General features: G+C 44.7%; 1 long non-coding RNA gene across 1 annotated transcript; it reads left to right on the forward strand.

The window, feature by feature from the left end:
* The first annotated feature begins 17,120 nt into the window (after positions 1-17,120).
* Positions 17,121-20,310, forward strand: LOC139060461 (uncharacterized). Its single transcript, XR_011514834.1, has 3 exons — positions 17,121-17,288; positions 18,992-19,033; positions 19,985-20,310. It is a non-coding gene; the product is annotated as an uncharacterized lncRNA (long non-coding RNA).
* Positions 20,311-20,725: the final 415 nt, after the last annotated feature.

Here is a 20,725-nt window from a genome sequence, read left to right on the forward strand (position 1 = left end):
TACCTGAGAAAGACACAAGAAAATAATTAGTGCAAGGCAGATATATAAACCAGGACGCTGTCCGGTTGGCTCCTCTACTCCTGTGGAAAGGGAGAAGGGTGCAAAAGGTTAAGAGTAGGAGAGAAAGTTTAATATTGACGTTTACTGGAGTCTGCGACGTAATCAAAACTGTCAACACTGTGTCACAGCCAGTAGCTCAGTCCGGTTACCTTCACGAATCACAGCAGGGCTTTTCTGGCCTCCTACAGCTTTCTTGACGAGGTCTAGTATGACGAGAAATATCTGCCGTCGAGGGGATGTAGAGCAGTGCGGAAGGTTTTTCCTTTTCGAAGGGCTGGCAGTAGCGCTGAAGTTGTTCTGCGGCTTGTTAGCGACTCCAGGCACTGTATTCGTTGGTATCGCTCGTTGCAATCAACAACTAGTATGAATTGGTGAACTCTAAGCCCAGGCGTCCACGACAAAGTACGGATGTTTAATTTCACACACTTTAGTTTATTGCCTCTCATTTCAATTCACTCGACCCTTGAATGTAACTGCGCTTGTTATCCAGTCTTGCCAGAAATAAGAATGCCCTTCCAAAAGGGCTATACGTACCGCTTTCTTGTTCGTTTTGTTTTTCACTGTATACAGAATATTAAATACTGGAGAACGCTTCAGTTTTCCCTTTAAGAGCAGAACGCGATAGCACTCAAAGATGCCTGACTGCTTCTCATACTTACCGGAAACTGCAGCGTAGCCGTAATGTTTACCGGGAAACGCTCGCAGCAAACGCTATGCACGAAGTTGAGCTAAATCAATTATCGGTTCCCTGTAATGAACAAATTCCAACCGTATCGTTTAAATTGAAAAAACCTCATCAAATTTGATTTTATGGACCAATAGCAAAGCTATTTGTGCGTTCCCATACATTCAAATTAGAATTCTCGAAGAACCAGTTTTTTTAAGAATCATCATACAGAAAGTTATAAAACTCAAGTTTGAATGCCTGTGGAAACCAATCACAGGAATCTATTGCACGAAATTTTTGTTAGAGTTGAATACGCATAACACGGGTCTCTCCAGGAGTGCAGATATGTTTTCGACTTTTCATGTTTAGCGGTAAATGAAGGTACGGGACTTCAAAACTAGCAAATATACTCATAAGTGTCAGAGCACCCCCAAATGTGTTCCAAAAACAAATTTTCCACGAACCTATCTTTCAGTTTGTTCTTACTGTGAATATGGTGACGTCACGACGCAGAAGATAGTCACGTGTGAGCGGGGCATGGCTAGGCCTTGACACTACACTTGCTCCACCTTTCTCGGTAGTTTTCTGCTACTTGTTGCAATGCCTGGTGCACTGGAATAAAATACTACTAGGTGAGCTAGAGCGAGTGATGAAACGCTGTGATGCACCGGTCTTTCATGGACCACTTCTGCGTCGTGAAGTGATGACACCTACATTTCCATGAGGAACGAAGCCAGAACTGTTCCATAAAAATGTCATAGCAAATTATTTAGCGCTCTCTGAGTCTGGCCGGAATTTTTTCTATGGTTTTGAGCTCCCCGACGTTCATTTAACACAAGAAAATGAAAAGTCTAAAATGTTAGGTCAGCACTGCTTTCAAACTCTAATAATGAATGAACCTGTTCTAGACGTCGGCACCGCTGAACATATCATCTCTTGCGGCCGGCAAACCTAAGGTTCACCCAGTGACCGTTCATGCAAGCACGCGCCAAGGGCGTGCCATGAGCGTCTATTATTCTCTACGCCTTTGCGACTTTCCCACGAGATTATCCTTCCACGAGTCGTCTTTCTTGTCCTCTCCCTGCGGTTGCCGCTTAGAGTGAGATGTCAAGCACAACGTACCCGCCTTGTATAACGTCGAAACGCGTGGCGGGCTTTCCTCGTCACTACCGTATCCCACATTATTCCGCCATCAAAATCGCTTGGAGAGGGGATAATCTCTGTGGGAGGGATTATGCGCTGGTGCCATGAATAGTGAGAGCGCGATAGGCCGTGATACTTACGGTTGGGGCTCCCGATGTTTGAGGAGAGTTTCTCCCTCTCACGGGCGAGCTCGTTGGCGCACCCAGCGATACGCTTTGACTGAGTTTCCACGTGGTTTTCAAGCTCCCATTAGCGCATAACGCCACCGAAAACGTCAAAGTTTGGAGTGAAGAACGTGCTGCGAAGCCGTCGACTGACCGCACGCGTACATGTCACGACGACCCGTCGTCGTATATAGCGAATTTTCTATCACCGTGGTATTACACAACGCATAGGGCACTCAAAGCGTGATCGTGTTATTTTACATCCAACTCCAATTTTCCGACTGAAATGCATATGAGACCGCAGTGTCATTACAGACGTTCATCAAACCGGGCTCTAAAACGACACTTGTTTTCTTCGTAAGGAGCAGTCAAACTGCTCGTTGATATGGTAGCTGCCAAAATTTGTCCATTTAATAGCAACTTCAAAAGCTAGACCTTACATTGGTTACCCGAGTTTTGTATACCACTCATTAGTAAATTATCAGTTTGGATTAAGACCACGGAAGGCGCGTGAAATTTCTCTAGTTTAAACTTCTGAACCAGTAGATTTCATATATTTGAAGCATCTAACAGTTTTTCTATGTTAATTTAACTCTACATGCAAATACTTCGATTAATATCAGTTGACGCAAATAACGAAAGGCGGATGTCTTGTAACTGATCAGCATATATTCCACTAATTGACTGCTAATTTATCGACAGTGAAGACATGAGGTAACAAATCGCTTTCGTGACATCTCCGCATGTTGTTGCCGTTTTCGTAGTACCTCGCTGCCATTGATTGTCATCGCGTTTCTTCACTCGTTCAGACCGAAGACGAAGAGCAAGACGCAACCTGTACTGAGGCCAGGCCAAAATTTTTGAGAGAAGAGAAAGGAGACGAGACCTCACTCGGGAAACGTTTGGAGGTTGGCGGGCATGATATAATGTCCTCTAGCCTGCTACTCCACTCAGAGGGGAGAGGCAGAGGAGCAAAAGAAAGGTACGAAGAGTGATGATGAGATGACGCATAGTAGGGCACGATTTTGCGAGCATGCACGTCTGTGTTCACAGGGTTCGTTCACAGTCTTGAGCCTAGACCTGTGCCGATTAAAATAAAAAGAAAAATGCGATGGGGAGCCTTGATGGCTCGCTTTGCTTATATTGTGCCCCGCCGTGGACTCAGTTAGACATTTGCGCTCAACTACCTGTTATTTTTTCTAGATAAGAAAAAAAATATTTTAGTGCCCAAACATGGAACAAAGGAAATAGGCTACAGGACACTCCTGTCGCCTTCTTTCGCCGTTCCACGTATTGTGCATTAAAAATATTTTTTCATCTCTACAGAATGTTTCACCGACCAGCCCAAGCAGCCTCGCTTTTGGCTTGTTATTAATTGGCGCAAACAAAGCGGTCAGTTCCTGCTGTTCACGGACATCTTTGGCACAGGCAACAGATGTGGGCTCCACTGTCTGAGGTATACCACACGTATCGCAACCTGTTGAGTCCGAGCGTCGGTAGCGATGCAAATAGTGTCGCGTGAAAGCGTCTTCTACTCTAAGCTCGTTCATGAGGCTTGTAAGGCGGCGTTGGATGCCACGCGGCGTCCGTAATGTCCTAGGGGGGCAACAACAGCTAACCTGCCATTTTCCCTTCGCTTTGATTTCTCCCCAAGGTACACGATACATTTTCGTGACACCATGCGATTCTTGGCTGAATCGCTACACTAGGTGATCGTCAGGGCCTGAAGGAAAACAAATCAAGCAAGTGTTGGGAAACCTTTTTGGTACAAATTTGTTAAGTCCTGGCATAAAACATTTAATTTTCACTCAAAAGACGGTAAGTAATCAGGGGAACTAACTCCTGCTTATGTCCTGTCTTTATTTATTTTAGCATATGTCTTCATTGACAAATTTCTTTTTTAAACTACAACAATTGATTGCCTCCTGGTACCTCGAGCCTATGGATATAACGTTAAAATGTTAATAAATCGACGTTGTCCAAAACTAACAATGTATCTCACGTTTGTGCTTTAATTATGAAAGCAGTTTTTATGCACACATATCAATCACTCATCTCCTTGGAAGTTGCGACAGACACAGGTGCACACGTAGCCCTTGGAACAAAATAGAGAACCGGCACTCAACTTATTCATGGTTTGTTGAGGAATTCTAATGGTCCACTTACCTGGCTATTTATTAAAAATAAATTATTGGTCTTAGGCACCAAAACAAAGATATGAGTGCGAGGCACACCGTAGTAAGGGACTCCGCAATAATGTGGACCACCTGAGGCGCTTTAACGTGCACCTAAACCGAAGTACACGGGTCCTTTTGCAATTCGCCGCGATCGAAATGCCGCCGCCGTGGCGGGGATATGATGCCGCAACCTCGTTCTTGTAACAGCCCACACCGCAGCCGTTAAGCAACCACAGCGGTTTACCTGGCTATTCATGTCCTTCAAAAACGACTCATATAATGTCGCTACAACTTCAACAAGGCAAGAGGTCGTTCAGATAAATAAAAGGCCTTTAATTCTAGTGACGTTTTCGCTAAGTTATAAACACTGAAGCCACGTCACGACTATAGCTTTTTGAGATACATTAGAGGGTGGTGCCACGCTTACGTTTACTGCTCGCTCTCAGCTGGGAGAAGCTATATAGGGCTCGTCACGCTCATTAAAGGGACACTAAAGACGAATATTAAGTGAAGCTAAAGGGATATATTAGTGCTCGAGAATCTCTAAGGAGTCAATATTATCGCGAACAGAGCCTAATAATCGAGAAATTAAGGTAAATGCAGGACATCGTAAGAGATTACCACGCGACATTCAAGTACTTGCCCGTTGACGAAAGCAGGTTAAATTCTCTCACTAATACTCAACCACTCGCTGCAAACAACATGCTTGTATTGTAGTAGAAGACGAAATAAAATGCTACATGTCCAGTTCCATTTCACTTTTTTAGGAAAAAATAACTAATTGAAATTACCCTTGACAACGACGCGAGCGGTCGAAACGTTTCATTTTCGCTCCGACTCCGCGCCGCCCCCGCTTTCGCGTTTCACTAGTTTCCTTATCGCGTATATTGCTGCGCTGGTTTTGATGGATCGCGAAAGTCGCACAAACTGCAAGTAGCAGAGAATTCAACTTTCATGTGATGTCATGGGATGCCCGAGCGGTCTACGCCACATGACCAAAAAGCAGTCGCAGCGGCGAATCCACCACTCTGTCTTGGCTCGGTACCGCCGTCTGTCGGGCGCTCTTTTACTCACCGACGGCAGCAGAGGGCGGTGATGGCTTATGTCACCGCTCCCCTAGTTTGTTGGTGGGAGATTTGAATTTGGAAAAAGGCATTCGGACCTTTCGGATGTAATTTCCTCGTAAAATAAATATTTTCTTGGCGCGAAAGAAGCGTTGCAAATTATCTGGAATGGTATTTAAACAGTCCACGTTGCTTTAGTATTTGTCTTTAGTGTCCCTTTAAGGCAAGCCAGTGCGTACGTACCGAAACAAAAGAACGTTTTGCAGCCCACGCCCGCTATAGGGCAGGGTGGGACACAAATATAGGGTGGGCACACAGCAACAAAGAAGGTCAAGCGGAAAGTCAGAGAGGCGGAAATAATCTCATGAGTGGCGGCAATGGAAAAGAAACCTACCATGAGTAACTACTTAAGAGGAAAAAACCAAATCAGGAAGGAAACCATTTATGATAACGCAAAGGGAAGCTCATTAATTTTCGAAGCGTGATCATGATGCCTTAGAACACGCACTTATAAAGCGAGATATAAGAAGGAAGAAGAAGCATGTGCTTGCTGCGGTAAAGCTAGAGATACGACGGAGCATGTTTTATTAGAATGTGAAGACGTCTACCCAACGGTCCATTTAGGCACCACTAGCGTCCTTGAAGCCCTTGGGTTCGGCGGGAGCAGTGGTAATGCAAACATGTCCGCGATAGACATCAGTAAGAGGCGATTGGAGGATTGGTGGAGGAAAAGTAGGGAAAGGACAAAAGACCGAGACGTGCAAAAGCACAGTTGGCAATAGGGGATGAGAAAATTTGGGCGTGGTAGTTCATAGTGTTTTTTTTTCTTTTTTAATTGTTTAACCTAGGTAGGATATTAGGCAGTATAGTAAAAAGAGCTTGGTGGCGTAACCCACCACCCCGTTCCAAAGGGGACGCTCATAGCATCCATCCATCCATCCATCCATCCATCCATCCATCCATCCATCCATCCATCCATCCATCCATCCATCCATCCATCCATCCATCCATCCATCCATCCATCCATCCATCCATCCATCTCTATTGAAAGCAAGATAAATTAAAATTAAAGGGCAAATGGTGAGTCTTAGCTAGCCGGTAAAAAAAAAGAAAAGGACGTCCACAGCAGAGAAATTCTAGGTTTCATGGGCGCCGCTTGGGATGTGGCTGCGTCAGATGTAGTCTTGAAGTCCTGGAGGCTGCAGCCGGACGACGCCGGAGGCATCAAGCGCCATTTCGAGTGTTCAACAGCTCTGAGCTCAACGTCACTTGCATCCAGATGAAGCAGTGTGGAAACGGGAGACACAGAAACGACAGCAAGTTCTATTGCGAATGTTTATGTAACAGGGTAAAATATCTACTAATTGCGTTTCGCACGCCAAGACCAGTCCGGTTTAGTGTTGACCACCTGCGATTCTTTAACCTACACCAAATGCAGGGTGCATTAGCGCTTTTGCATTTCACACTCAATGGAATGCCGTCGCCGCGACCGGAATTGAACCCGCGACCTTGTGCACTGCCAAGCAACGCCATTGTCACTGGGCTACCGGGGTTGGCTTTTAAGCGGGAAACTGACACACAAACATTTGATTCGAACTTCGCACGTTAAAATGGTAGCTATTGCGCCATTTAGATTTAGTTAAAGATTTTTAACGTGGACAAAAAGGGAGAATCTTTACAAGGCATCAGTAACATCCTGGACAGATTTCTAAGATCTCAGGTTTTCAGGGAGAAATAATCGGTGCCTCTCAGGACAGCTAGAGGGATTGATTGCAAAATTACGTTGTCGTATACTCCCCCCCCCCCCCCCCCCCCCGCCATGACCCTGCATTTGCACGTCTGGTGTGGTCATTTTTCCACTGTGCCATTTCTGTAGGATAATGGAATCTATAGAAGATTATTTTTTGTACTGCGGCCTGTTCGTATTACAAAAAGCAAAGCATTACTTGTAGCTTCACTTCTTGAACTTGAATTCAATTTAAGTGATTTGACCTTTCTCTCCTTTGTAACTTTAGCACTACACATTAGCTGCAAGGATGTGTTCGACGCTATAAGTGCTTGGATTCAAGGTACAAAACGGTTTATATGCTGATCTTAGTTATGGTTACAATCCCTAGTATAATTCTTCATTCCTTCCAGTCTAGATCATTCAGATAAGCTTATTACATTTCTTTTAAATTTAATCCATTCATCTGGTTCGAATTTTCGAAAAAGCGATAATTTCTTCCCAAATTTTAACTTTTTCTGCCATTTATTTGTTCTTGAAAGTATTAGTGCGTTCGAAGCCGTATACTTGGCTAATTCACCGATATTTGATACAGGCCCTGATTTTAAATTCTCGTCTGCTAACCCCAAGCAACCCCAAGCAGCTGCTTCACGTAATACCGCAAATAGCAGTTTACTTTTTCATATGAACGTTTTTGTTTGTTTGTTCTTTCTTCTAGTCCTTCCTTTATTATTTTTTTCGCGAGCAGATAGAGTATGCATGCAACATACACCAACATTTAGCCATTTATGTCGGGTTACGTAAACATGCAGACATTACTGGCACGAGCAATTGTCATTCGGGTGACTCATTACAATGATTCCCTAAGTAACTTGTTTATCTTAAGGTGCATGTATCAATACACTTAAGCCCATGCAGTAATGGAGTCGTGCCTGCTTTGCAAAAAATTTCAGAGCACTTTCGAAATGTGCGCCTCTAAAGATTTTCTTTTGCAATCCAGGTAAGATATTGAAAAGCCTCATCTAGTAGCGTGGGACGATCTCAACAGGAAAACCAATGCATGTTATCTAGCAGGTAACCGGTACGCATATCTCTAAGTGGTTGCAGTCCGCGAAGCAGACAGTCCTTCACTACCACTCTGGTTTCGTTTCACAATCGCAGCGTGTTTCCTGAAGGAAATCTTTAAAATGCACATTGGTGAATCTTTCTCGATTAGGCGGTCGCAGATTCCGATTTCGCACGCATGTAATTCCCGCTCATTAGACAAATGAACCCAAAAATGGCAAACAAAGCTGTCACAGGCGAATAATTAAAGAAGTATCTTTCTGGTTAAAAAAAAGAAAGAGAGAATAGGAAAAAGAGATGGTATGAGCATATTCAAAGTAAACAAGCAGGTACAGAACAAGATTAAAATAAAGCTTACACTAGTTAGGAAAAAAAAATTATTACCGCTGAAAATGCGTCGCTTATATTTCATGTAATCTTCCTGTAGGAGTTGCGCCTAAGCCACTGCGGATTCTGAGCTTTCGCAAATAACCTGTCGCTGCCTCTTAAATATAGAAAATAACGGAATAAGAATAATATCTGTAAGATCTTTATGAGGCCAGTTGGTTCATATGTAGAACTGAGGTTGAAGAGCACGAATAAAACAAGGACACGAGAAAACAAATACCACAGACTAGCCCTGACTGCCAACTGGATGTTCATTTGAAGTTCTCCAGCAATTCCATACATTTTTCAGCATAGGCATGCGTACACCAGTCGCAAAGACATCTGCAAATCAGCAACATCATAATCTTTCATGCAAAAACAATATTTCTTTTCCCGACAAGGCAAGAGAGGGTGTGCTTACATATTTACCTCCTTCCTTTCTAATGTAATAAGCCTCTCTTACTTCCCTTTCCCTCTTACCTTTTTGGGAGAGTCATTTAGCAGGACATTGTAACAAGTGTCCCTGCGCTCCCATATTTGAAAAAACAAAATTCATAGGGAAAGGAAAAGGTAAGAGGGAAAGGGAAATAATAGAGGCTTATTACATTAGAAAGGAAGGATATCAATGTGGAAGCGCTCCCTCTCTTGCCTTGTCGGGAAAAGAAGTGGCGTTTTGCATGAAAGCTTATGATGTTGCTGGTTTGCAGGTGTGTTTGCGACTGGTGTACACATGCCTATGTTGAAAAAGGCGTAAAATGGCTGCAGAAATTCAAATAAACTTCCAGTTGGCAGTCAGTGCTTGTCTGTGGTATTTATTTCCTCATGTACGTGTTTTATTCGCGCTCTTCAACCTCTGTTCTAAATAAGAATAATATGCCACACTTATTGCCCCAAGTGTACGCGTCCGTCCAATGCCAAGTTCGTTCAACCCACGCTGCCTCTCTGCAGGGCGTTTACCCGTTCTCAGAAAAATTCCACATTCCACGGAAAGGAAGACAGAGACATCCAAGTATATCGCACACCGTAATAAGAAACTCGTGAAATATTGGCTGATGCTGGGCGATTGCTTCGGGATTAGGCTAAATAAACTGCACGAGCGGCGAATGTCACTGTTAGGCTTGATATGCAGGCCGCTTCCGCCAATTATGACGCATCGAGCGTGATAAGAGGGTCTCAAATATCAGCACTGGCGGAAGCGCGACGCAATGAGGATATCAAGCGCCTGCAATCTAGCGGCCACCCGGAAGAACGAGTGATTCACGATTTAGCCAACAAGATGCCGAGCACGTGATAATCCGGAGGATTATCGCGCACTGCGCAGTGATGCATGGAAGCGCCCTTAGAGCCATTTTCTTCGCTTTTCTTCTTCTCGGCCCTCTGAAACCTAAGCGTTTCATGCTGTATCTATATACGTGCAGGTGTTGACATGTGTGCCGGGCGGCCGCGCCCAAAGAACAAAACATCGCTTCACGTCTTCGCCCTACAAGTTTTCCTTTCGGCATTATATCGTATCCTCGGAGCGGGATATCGCAGGCAGATAAACGCGCGAGACCGTTTTACTTCTCGTTTCTTATGGCCACGCTCCGGGTTCTCGACGTCAGAGCCTCGTTACGGCGCCGACAGAGTCTGCGCAAAGTCATCGCGAAACACAGCGCGAACGCGCGTGACGGGCATTCAATTCCACCGCTTCTGTCTCGATATCAGCCGACTCCGTCGTCGTTTCTGTTTTCGCGGAAAAAACGCATTGTGATTGTGCCGCTGAGGGAACGTGGGAAACAGGCCACACCAATGGCCCGCCGCGCTATATGGGGGCGAGCAGTAGCAGTGGCACCGGCAGCAGCGACCGTTCGCGATGGCTCGCACTGGCGGCGGCAAAATCCTTTAAGTGAGGCATGCGCGGGCCTCCCCAGCCCATCGGTGATGCGGTACGCGTCTCCCCCCCGCCAGAGGTCGTCCTCCGCACAAGCAGGTCGCGCAGGGGTCAGGCGATGCGCGAATGCGGCGGGGTGCGGTGGCGGCGGCCGTTTGTTGGGGGATCAGAGCGGATTAAAGCAATCCGAGATTTTGGCGCCGGCCATGCTTTACGTGGTCCAATCGCGCTGGACTGATTCTCCGGGCTCTCTGGGAACAGTTGCCGCGGCCGTAATTTCTCGGTGCCTTTTTATTGCCCGAGATACAGTTTAGAATGTAGGAATGTGAACGTTTGGTGATATATACTTATGCAGCTCTTCTTTCCCTTGCTTTATATAGAAAAAGATAAAACAAATCCGACCGCGACGATATGGCAATAAACTACACAAATAGATCTATCTGGATGCACCCTAACACACACCTTATGCGGGGAACGGTATATGACCGGGCAGAATTTATTCCTGGCTTACTTTCTGGAGTTTAATGCCCCCGCGAAAGAACGCGCAGTCTTTGACGTTATTTCGCCTATGTGATATTCTTTAATGTATACTCAGAGCATGCTACATGAGCGACCTTGCAGGCTTGCCGCGGCAGAGAATCAAAACCGTTACCTCATGTTTAGCACGAGAATGCCATACACTGGGCTACCGTGTCCGGCGGCTAGGACGGAAAGAAATGTACATTGACCGTAATAGGCCTACCGAAAATTGAAAAGGGAATAGCTCAGTCAATTTCCGATGTCGACTTCCGAATGCGAGGCACAGTTCATTCCTTTCCAGAAAGAAAGGTGATAATTGCAAGTTTTTGGCAAACAGTAGAACACGTAAAGGGTGGCGGCAGTCTTCCGCCTCATCTAGTGAGCCACCCTACAGTTGCACGCCCAAAAGCATGCCCGTGTGCAAAACTCGCATACGCTGGCACTCCTGTCTGATGAAACTTATTGCCTTAATGCCAGTGGTTCTGAATTTCGTTTGCAAACAGTTTAGTTTCTGGCAAATAAGTTCTGCGCAAGTCCTACATGTAGATTAAGGTTCTTGAAAGGAAACAAATTGTTGTCCACCTGACCGCAGCACTCAACTACAAAGACCCAATACATCTTTCTCAGAAAGGAAGGGTCGCAGTTGACGAAAAACTCGCGATGGTCTGGAATGGACAGATTTCTACCTTTCGCGCTTTCGCAGAACTGATTTGCCATTTTCAATGTCCCTGTGCTTCGAGATGTCAATTAGTACCCTATTGCACTGCGACCTGCTATAGCCTCCTGGTTAGATCAGATGCTATATAGGGCGACCTTTCGGAAATGCGTTGGTACTGGCTGTGATTGTCAGGCCAGTATGATTTTTTTTTTCAACTGTAAGGAGTTCTCTCTGCACTGTAACAATCAAAGGCGTCAAAGAGTTTTAATGCTACGCTGTCGGCGCAGTAGTCGCATGTCTCACATACGACGCTGTTTCTAGAATACCAGGAATAACGAAGATATATTTTGCCACTTTAAGAGATAGTATAGTAGCCGTGTAGTAATTTGATCTACTGCGCACGAGGGGGGAGTGGTTGCAGTAGAGCTGATTTTACTGTATCGCAGCTGCTTAGAGTGACTGCTGTAGAGCTGTTGCAGCTGGTTAGAGTAACCGCGTTGCTGTCGATTTTACTATATTGCGTGCGGCTTAGGCAGCTTCGCCCCTACACTGAAACTAGAATAATAACTCAAAGCTTGTCTCAGAAATTACAAGAGCAGGAACGTTCAATTTCGAAGGATTTTAATTAAGCCTACCTACGTAGAGAGCTTATTCAAGGCTCCCCACTGCTTTGTACGCATGTGTCAAAACTGTACCATCGCACCCTCAGCTCCGTAAAGCTTTCACGTATATCAGGGTGTTTTTCAGGCTTTCGACATGCATAGTCCGGACTCACATAAACTGGAAGTCTGCAGTGAGCACTGCAACATATGTAGGCATAATTAATAGGCCATTCCTTCACTTGTAATTTCTGAAACGGGTTTTTCATCTATCATTCTTTTGCAAGCAGGGACGAAGCTGCGCCAAGCTCACAAATCCGGCAATGCCAATGCCAATCTGCCAATGCAGAAGAAGCAAAGAAACACATAATCATTAGCCAAAGTCAATTAAAGTCCAACGTGAAATTATATAAAAAAAGAAACAAGCAGTCATTGAAACCCTTGCACATGTTAATACAGCCAGGCTAAATTCTAGTAACGCAGATGTACTGAATAACTAATGCCTTATACAAGCTGAACAACTAAACTCATCCACGAGCAAGTTAAAATGCTTTCATGGAGAGAAAATTCGCTTTAGTTTGCTTGTATTTATCGCAAGCAATACGTGCACTGCTAGCCAGTTCCCCGCAAAGCGTGTTAACTGGACGAAGTTTGCAGGGCATAATGCTGATTTCCCCATTCCACAATTGAGAACGAACAATCAGAACAGCAATAAATGTTAGCAAAACTTCACCTTAATGAGAAAAGAAAACAGGAGACACATAAGTTAACTGATAACTCAAATAAAATATAAATAAAATTGAGTTTTGTACACTAACTAGTGACAACAGTGGCTATAATAAATAAAGTTTAGCTACACTGTACGGCTGCTAACGGCGAACCGGCATGACCATGCTCGGCCGCATCGCCAGCGATGGTGCCGCGAATATAAGGGTACTACTTTATTCTTTGCGTGAACCTATTGTAAGGAGGGGGTAAATGGGCAACAACGACAACAAAACATGCCAGCTTTCGAGCGTCACTGGTTCATTATGAAGCGCCGTCAGGTACAACTTCGAATGAAAGTGGAAAAAGGCTAGCGAGGGATCAGCGGCGGTCAGGCTGATGCCACGCCAGAGCGTAGCCATGTGGGATGAGCATGGTAACTTTCGATGGGGGCGAAATGCGAAAACACCCGTGTGCTTAGATTTAGGTGCACGTTAAAGAACCCCAGGTGGTCGAAATTTCCGGAGTCCTCCACTACGGCGTGCCTCATAATCAGAAAGTGGTTTTGGCACGTAAACCCCCCCCCCCCCCAAAAAAAAAAAACTGGCACAATTGAAGACTGAGCATGCAACGAAGACAAAAATCTGGTGTGTTTTACTTTATGATAAGCCGCTATTCAAATACAACGTTGAAAGCTATGGCGTCATTAAAATCAATTTTCTCATCGACACTTTTCATCGAACTATAATATTTGAGAAGTTGATTAATTAATTAACACTAAATATGTAATTAGACTGGACGCCCTAAATAATCTGAGTATCTACAAGAGAAGGCAAACAATGTTGCCTTGGTTCTGTCACATGGAACCATGTGGAACATGGAACATGAAACATGGAACAGCTACATGGAATGTGCATAGTTATTAATGTTTGGCTTGAGCTGCGTCGGCTATAGAAGGAGCCTCTGTATCCGTTCGTCTTTACTTATGATCACGGCTGCGTGGCTGTTCTGGGTACTGCACATGTCACTACAGAATTCTTCTGCTGTTTTTACTATATTATCGAAATTGCTAATGACACTTCCCTGCTTATCTTCCACTGAAGACAGCTTACCCTGTTCAATGTCAAGTTTTCTACTCACTGATTTCATGCTCTGGCCATTTTTTACTACTTCCTCAGTATTTCCGGCGTTATAATTTCGTATATCGCTTACTTCTTTGTTGTTTTCCGCCTTTGACATTTAGTCGAATTCTATCTGATCTCGTTAGTTAGACTCTCGCATGATTTTGTCCTGTCTTTATTGGGTCTCTTGTTATTTGAGAGTGCTTACCTACTGGTTGACTTGGTATCTTACGTTCCACTTCAATTTCTGCTTTGCGAAATCAGTCTAGTTATTTCATTCATTACCTCTATGTTATCTTTATCTTCTTCTTCTAAAGCTGGATATTTCTTTGTGAGCACTAGGCTGCATTCATCTAATCTTACCCTTACTTTATCTAGGTTGGCATGCTTCTTCTTGAATAATTCAGTTCTTTCTGTTTTCATTTCAGCCATGAAACGAATTTACTTCCGCATATGTGTATATCTTGTCAAATATCTAAAAAGGATCTACAACTATCTTGTTTGTCCACAAGAAAAGGAGAAAGTTACCTATCGCGAAAGGGGTAAGGCAAAGAGACAGGTTCTCTCTAATGTTGTTCACTGCATGCTTAGAAGTATTCAAGCTATTAGACTGGGAAGGCTTAGGAGTGAGGATCTACGGTGTATACCTCAACAACATTCGTTTTGCAGATGCAGTGTGCTGTTCGGCAACCCCGGAGATGAATTCCTACAAATGACGGAGTACCGTAATTAGCGAAGAATGTGCAAGAGTTGCACATTCTTTCGATATGCAAGAGATAAAGATAATGTTCCGTTGTCTGTCAAAGGAACTAGAATTCATGATCGCCTGTCAGCCCCTAGGTTCTGGCAATGCTTATCTAGGCTAATCATCGCCTGCGCTTGAAGCGCTACATGAATGCTTATGTATTGGATACCACCCAGTGTTCGAAGGCACAAGTTTCGGCGAGGTACAATAACACCAACTTGGATATAGGACGACGGCAGGAAGACCGAAAGAGCATTGCATATACGGAAAGTACGAAAATCAAACCCATGGTACGAGACACAGATGGAATGGGACGCCCAGAGGTGCCCAGGCATTCAAGAGTGAGATGCGGAAAGCGCACGTGCGCTGAAGTGCTCAAGAAATGTGTTCGTTTCCACAGAACGGACAACGTTGTATGCGTTGCATGCTCGCCAGGAAGAAGCACGCAGTAACTGTGGCTTGCATACAATGGGCAGTAAAAGAACACTTGAATGCGTGAGGAACATATATAGGCCATCAAAAAGCCTCACATAAAAGCATACACGTATGATAGTAAACAGACTTACTACATCGGTTGCCAAAAATACTATTTCTGTTTCTCTTTGCTTAAGTAACTGAGTCTCGATATTCAATAGTGTTATGTGAACCAAGGTAAAAACCAAGCAATCACTATAATGCGTAATATGCACGTTCTAGATATTTCCCATGCACTGTGCAGTACGCCTCCGCATACAGCACACATGGCAGTGAAGGACATTGTGTTGGAGGACACCAGAATAATTTTTCAGACATGCTATTGATTACCTTGCTCCTATATTTAAGCATAAAGACGTTTTTGCATTCCGCCTGAACTAAAACGTGGTGTCCTTGGCCGGGACATGTACCAGCCACCTCGCGTTTCATGGAGCAGAAGCTTAAGAGTTATAGGCCATAGGAGGGGGTTCTGCACGTTGCGGTGAAGGCGTTGCGGTGACGATATCAAACTGTCGCAAAATCCAACCACCCTAAAACGTGTTACTAAGATGCTGTGGTGGCAAAAATTGTGAAAAAATATGTAACCAGAAATATGTCAAGCATTCCATCAGTGTTTTATAAACCGCAATGACATAGTTATACTCGTTTCGCTGACGTTCCGATTCATGACATACTTTCCATTTACGTGCTCGATATGCCGAGCAAATTTTAAACAAGATGCGACGTGACACAATGCGCGACTTCTGGTATACGCCGTCCATACGTAATCATTTAAACTCATGATAACACTAACTCCTCCTACTTCATACTGATTCTTCGGAGTTGGAATAGAATGAGAGAGTGACGAAAGGTGCGATATGCAAATTTGTTTGAACGGCAGGGATTGCCGGTGTGTTTGAGGGGACGTGAGTACTAAAGTGTACAATAGCGAGCATGAAGGCAAGTGGGTGTTCGCGAATGTACGTGCGGCCGCGAGTAAGAGCTTGAATTTGAGTAGACGCGAGGGGATGGTTGCATATAGCACACAAAAAGAATCGGCGAGTGACTATGGCCAACCACTTATTTTGCCAACCTGTGGCACATTCACATGTCCTGTCGTAGGGAGCGGCATGACAACTAGCAGCGTGAAGATCGCCCGGTTCCCGCCGTGCGTGAATGCCGTGGGTGCAGAGCCATCCGTACGCGCGCTACAGCGCTCATCGTCTCAGCAGGGAAGCAAGGTGGTCACGTGACCACCGTCATATAGCTTTAGGCTCTTTTATTAAATCATCGCTTGCACGTGCGTGACGTAACGTTGCCTCGTGCTCCACGCTGCCGAGCCCTTGTGCGATATTGGGGGCGAGGAAATCAAAGGGAGCGAAAAGAGAGAGAAAGAGAGAAGTGGGGGCAGCCCACCCGAACTTTTGAGAGTGTCCTCCCCGCACATCGTGGTGGTATATTCCGGTCTGCGAACGTACGCACGGGGAAAGGGACATGCGTTACGCCAGAAGGGGCAGCGAAGTAGCACTGAGGAGCGGGTTCGTGCGTGAAACGGAGGCGACACGCCCCCAATGCTCCGTGTGTGCGAGGTCCCGAAATTAATTCCTAGCGTGAGTTAGGGAGTGCGCGCTTGGTTCTCTTCGTTTTCTTCCCTTACTCCGCTCCCGGCAAGTGGGTTGCCTTGAGCCGATATATGAGCGCGGGGGTTCGGCTGTCATGCTCGATTACCGCGAAGCGGCGCCGATATGCTATAGGCGAAGCCCCGAACGGTGACATGGTACAAATAACATACACGTGTGCGAGGAAAGGAGAAGTGCCGATGAAAGATTACTTGTTTTTGTTTGGATTACTATGCGGGCGAGACACTAATACATGTGCTGCGTCGCTTTGAAATGGCATCATCAAAGAAAAAAGGTCGTTTGCTCATGCACTCGATTCATTATCGCAAACAGTGCAGAAATCTTCGCTCTTGCGTTGCTTCCCACAGTGCGCAATTTTCCTTCATTCGGACAGCGAAGGCAGAGGGGCATCAGCATAACGGTCGTCACAGCCTGAGCGATCAAAATCATTCAGGCAGGAAGTCATGGTAGCCTTACCAGTCTGCGTTCTGCTTTTGCTGTCTGGCCTCGCAGCAGAGGTTGCGTCAGAGCCGGGCGACGGGTTTCATTCAGCGAGCCTCCAAAGAGGTAAGCATGTACGGACCCTCAGCGACCCTGTGTGAGGCCACGACACTGGTGTGTTGCCACAATCTTCAGGACAGGAATATTTAAAATGTAAAACTTCTTGTTTCCGATGGTATCGCGTCAGCAAGTTGCCACTCTTGCATGAAATACGCGTTGCGTCGGAAACATGCGGTTTGTCCCAGAAACTTATTTTGCATTTAGTATACATTATACTACCTATAATTTCAACTAGAATGTTCGGTTCACAGGGTTTACGACTAAGTCCCTAAGCAGCAATGAAGCTGTGACAGTTGCCTTAGTGAAAGGCTCTCAATTAATTTTACCGCATGGGTGGGATTCCTTGCCGTGTGTCTCTACAGAACCACACTGCCATTCTTGCATTTATTCTTCATTGCGATGCGATCGCCGCAAATGTGGATCGTACGCACGACTTCATGCCGAGCAGCAAAGTGCTATGACCGCTGTTCCGTCACAGCACGTGGACAATATTTCAGTGAGACTGCTTTTTGGAGAGTAAAGGTAGCCAACACAGACACGCAATTATTCAGTGTTATCCTTAGATGGTGAAATAAATGGAGATAACAAGTGAAACTGTTCCTCCTTTTGCTTCAGAAACAATAAACTTATTCGGTACGGTAATGAGTTCAAATTTAGGACTAATTCTCGCATGCACGGACTAGCGCAGCTTGTCAGGTCGGCTAGTCCTTATCACTCCAAGCATGACATTTTCCAAGCGAATAAAATGTTGCTGCGATTAACGGTACCAATGATCGAATACGAATTTCCAACAGTGTTCTATGTCTGTGAGATAACTACGTGTTTAGTTAATGTATTAATAACTTTTGCACATACGTATTTACAAAACAAGTAATTTCGCAGGGCTTGAGTACACTTTTCCATCGCACTAAGGAAAACTACTAGGTCGATACCAAAGAAGCTCTTGCGGCTATGTTCCTCATACAATAGCGACCTACTGTTTCAAATGCTGCTTGAAAGAGGTTCCGAACCTTTCTCAGCTATTTTTTCGAATGCCTGGAATATCGTTTCGGCGTTGGGTTTGAACGTTCATCGCCTAGTTTATATTGCAAGCACTGAGCAAAACACGTGGATGAGAAGAAACCATAGCGACAAGTAAAAAATAAAAATAATAATACTAAGGTTTTGATAACATTTACCGCCTAGAGGTATTAACGGTGGGAACAGCAAGACACGACATCGTGACGACTACGACACCGACGGAAACAAGACGCCGACACATCTTTGCCTAACACCATAACACTGTCTTATCGCTGCATCTACTAGCCTGCCCATGAGAAATACTTCAAATGTGTTACAGTTATGCCACAAAACAACGCTAAAGCCAGATTGCTTTGAGCATTACTGTGGTGCGGAAAAAAAATAAATAGACACAACATACTTCTTCTCTTTCTTCCACATGGCCCATGCGGAAAAGATGACGGTCGTAAAGTGCATTCTTCAATGCGTGCCAGATTACACTCGTGCGCATTTCTGTGTCAAGTGAACTGAGGTCATAAGCGAATATTTCGATGCAATATATTTAAAAGGTGGTCCTTGGGTGAACTTTCTTTGTTCATACGAGAAGAAATATTACTTTTTATTTGGACATATTGGAATATATTGTACAGATTTTATATTAGTTCCATGGGTATTTTTGTGTTATTGACGCACATCATCAATATTTCCAGAACGACGGGCAGCGTTCAACCTGCGGCAGATGGAAGAAGATGGTGAGAAAAATACGTACATCCATTACCTAAACAGAAGCCATAGCAAATCATAGAACGAGGACACACGGTAGCGCCTGCAGGCCCAAAAACAAACAACAAGAGGGCCGTTCTGAAAGAGGTGTTCCAATGGGATATATAGCACACGAAATAGTAAAAGTACATTTCGGAATGGAATACACAAAAAGGCGAAGTAAGTTACCAGCATGCTGAAAATTTCCTGCTGCTTACAACACTGGCTCAGCTCGGAAAAGCAACGCCTGCACTGTAGAGCTTGTACTCCACTTTGAGCATCAGGCCTTCCAGAACCATTCAGTCTTCCTAACGAGATTAGTAACCAAGTCTGCCCAGCAGAACACTCCATGAGTATTGAACACTGCGAAGAAATGAGATTAAGATAAAGTAGGTTCAAACCGTTCATTGAGAGATGACAACTGTTTACTATCAGCGCTGCTCTAAAGTATAGTTCACAATTTTCGGTTTGTGTTCTCGTCAAGTAGCCGCATACATAAGCCACACGTCAGCTATTGTACCTCTTGCTGTTCCCCTCTTAGCGATGAAACAAGCAACAAGGCCAACTCAAGCCGCTGCTCAAGATACTTCAGGCACTGACAGTAACAAAGAAAATTAGGCAAACCGAAGGGAACTAAAGAAAGACAGAAATTAAATCTGCGAGAAAGGTTTTCAGGAAGCGCCCGCTATCAAAGAAAAAAGAATAACGGCAATTCAACAGTGTAAAATCTCGGACGTCATTATTGTTAAACAATGTCCACTAGAATAAATGACTGCGGATAATGGTGCGTGGGTTTCATACCTTGTTTGGCGTCATTTCTTGATTTTTTTGAGCTCGATGCAAATGGCTGCTTGGTTTCCCTATTTGTTCCCATTGTCGTAAATACTGCCTGTTGCAAGGTATTATTGCGAATCACATTCTGCTCTCTGATTGCACTCGAGGCTTCCGAAAGATGCACGTCTACCGACGTCCCCGGAAGAATCCGCCGTACTCGGATGTGGCCGCCAACCTGGTCAACGACGGCTTGACCTACGTTCAGGGAGGGCGCATTTAAAGCGCATCTCCGGCAAGCGCAGGGACTGCCAGTCCAAGAGGGCAATCGGCTTTCCTGGTCTCAAGAGCCTCGCTGGTGAAGGAAAGTTGAACAAACTGTGGAAAATCAAATACAAACGACAACGCGTCTTCGTATAAATCTTTCATTTCCCCATTATTAGATAAATGATTCGATCATTATGACGTAAGCTGAAGAACATTAAACGCTCTATTGAGCAACGAATATCACCCGAATAGGGTACTGAGCCTCCGCCGAAAACACCCCGTATATTAGTGAGCTGCGATGTGCTCTTTCGCAGCGTCTGCTATGGTGAACAAGCTCATCCCTTCAGCTTAACAAAACAGTTCACTTTCACGTCAATGAAACAATATATAACAGCCAACTCATCGATAATAGATTTTTGAAGCTTGTATACGCGTCAGGAATCCGCATCACAAGTTGCCTACGCTGGCTTTGTAGAGGAAGGATCAGAACAAGCGAATATCTCTGAGCACGTTAGTGATAATTAAAGTCTGCTTTGATGCAGTGAAACGTTATCTTCATCCAGAAATTGTGTCGCAGCACTTTTATACACTCTGGTGGACAACAGACGCAAAGCTTCTAGCGTGTTAAGCGTGAAGAGAGCCAA

Source organism: Dermacentor albipictus, chromosome 5 (genome assembly GCF_038994185.2).
Source record: "Dermacentor albipictus isolate Rhodes 1998 colony chromosome 5, USDA_Dalb.pri_finalv2, whole genome shotgun sequence".
Taxonomy (NCBI): Eukaryota; Metazoa; Arthropoda; class Arachnida; order Ixodida; family Ixodidae; genus Dermacentor; species Dermacentor albipictus.